This window comes from Anneissia japonica, unplaced genomic scaffold (assembly GCF_011630105.1).
Source record: "Anneissia japonica isolate Jap-2015-1 unplaced genomic scaffold, ASM1163010v1 scaffold1594_len1068242_cov183, whole genome shotgun sequence".
Taxonomy (NCBI): domain Eukaryota; kingdom Metazoa; phylum Echinodermata; class Crinoidea; order Comatulida; family Comatulidae; genus Anneissia; species Anneissia japonica.
The window spans coordinates 335449-337534 of NW_022722535.1; the positions used below are offsets into that span (position 1 = coordinate 335449).

General features: G+C 37.3%; 1 protein-coding gene across 1 annotated transcript in view; it reads right to left on the reverse strand.

Annotated features, from left to right (window-relative positions):
- LOC117111945 (potassium channel subfamily K member 10-like) overlaps positions 1-958 on the reverse strand; it is an 11225-nt gene extending 10267 nt beyond the window's left edge. Inside the window, exon 1 of the mRNA XM_033254996.1 lies at positions 730-958. The gene's annotated coding sequence lies outside the window, so the exon portion shown is untranslated. The remainder of the gene's footprint in view (positions 1-729) is intronic.
- Between the last annotated feature and the right edge of the window lie 1128 nt (positions 959-2086).

Here is a 2086-nt window from a genome sequence, read left to right on the forward strand (position 1 = left end):
GGGGGGGGGGGCTATAGCCCCCCAGCCCCCTCTGGCGCCACCCCTGCATGATATGAACTCGTGACATGCATATTCCGTACCGTTTGAAACCAATGCGGAAGATGATATATAATATGAGGTGAGGGTTCGTGAGGTTCACCGGAGTGCAATAAAGTGAAATTTAACGAGAACCGTGTTGTAGTCATGTTAACACAAGGAATACAGTCACTTACGATTATAGTCTCGAATAGCAGCAAAATAATTATAGCATTTATAATAACAAATATCATGATCACAATATGGTATAATAATCCAGGGAGTTGTTATAGTGAATAATCTTTATGTTTATGTATAATAGTTTATAGATCTTCAATAATATATAATATATAATTTATATTATATATTATATATTATATAATATATAATTTATATAGGCCTATATACATACTTATATAGCGAATAACATATAAAACTATAACAATTATTGGGCTTAGCCAATAACATTAATATAAAAAGCACCAATCAGAGAATGTATAATAACTGATGTTTTTAAATAATCTTGTACTGAGAAGGTGAGTAAGCATACAGTTAGTAAACTAGCCTACATTATGACAGCTAGGATTAAACACGGAAAACGAGGATTAGGTTGTCGTAAGAACAGACTGCTAACTCGAGCACTCATTACAGTCGAATCACAGGGATATCCGGAGAAAATATCAGTATACACAACAATCGCAGTACTGTACTTACCAAATGTACTCTAAGTCAAGAAAAAAATACGTAGTAATAAATTGACATTCGGCGCTAAAGTTCTGTCAAGGTGTAGAATGCTTATTCATTCAATGGTGCAAAAGGACGTTCAAGCTCTTCCACTCAACAATGGATTTGAGGAAGTGAATTAACTGTGCGATTATCGACAATAGGTGTTCCGAATACGGACCAAATGTGATTCAGCCGAAAACTGTTGAGGCAAACAAGTCAAGGTCTTGGTACTCTCCGAGAGGACAGAAGCGCAAAAAGGGTTTACGCCCTCAACGGTGTGAATGTCTACCAGAAAACTTTTTTTTTTTTTTTTTTTTTTTTTTCATTTTTAATTTGTACCGGGTACTAAAAAGAAGGATCTTCTATTCTATTGGATTACAGTGTCGTAGCTACGGGTAGTACAGCCAGTACAAAGCACTGGGACCGGGGGATATTAGGGCCCATTCACAAATAAACCTACAATGATAATATGAAATAATTGCAAATTTAATATTTTTGAAGGGAAAAAAAACCGGCCAGGTGGCTCCTCAACAATATTTGGTTTGTCGAGAGGAGTAATTATTGATCTGTGTTGATTTAAATTTAGTGGTGTATTGAAGGGGGCCCAACATTAGGCCTATAAAAAATGGGGAGAGGGAAAGGAATTCATATTAAAATTTAAGTTTGAGTGCAATTTCCGGATATCTACAGGTGATATAAATAAATTTTCTTACCTCATTGAGATGGTATTCACCCTCCTCCCGTGAAAATTCCCTTCCTGGCCCTAGTGGCGGTGGTAGCGGGGGCAGGGGGCGTAAGCCCTCCCCCCTCCCCCACCCATCAGACATGTCAAGCCTCTCCACCTGCCCGAGCTCATCGGGCCAAACCAACACAATATTGAGAGTGCCATTTTGGCTATCCGGAGTCCCTGCAATTGTTAAATTTTACATGCCACCATTTTTCTTGATTAGTTTAGAACAGCTGCTGAGAACAAATCCGATTACCATTAGTATTTATTACTCGCCTAGCCTTTAGGAGTAGGGGGTAAAAGAAACACTTCTTACGATGAATTTTCTGAGAACTTTAGGGAATTTCCTATCACATCAAAGGACCCGGCAATTAATTTTGCACTGGGGCCCTTTTGCACCTAGCTACACCGCTGCGGGATTATAATGGTATTACATCAAATACCGAAAAATAATGTTTAATTTATTCATATAATTTGAACATCATATCACGATGATAATGATGATGATAATAATAATAATAATGATGATGATGATGATGATGATGATGATGATGATGAGGATGATGATGATGATGATATAATTAATCACTGAAGTTGTCAACCACTGGGTTTTATGAA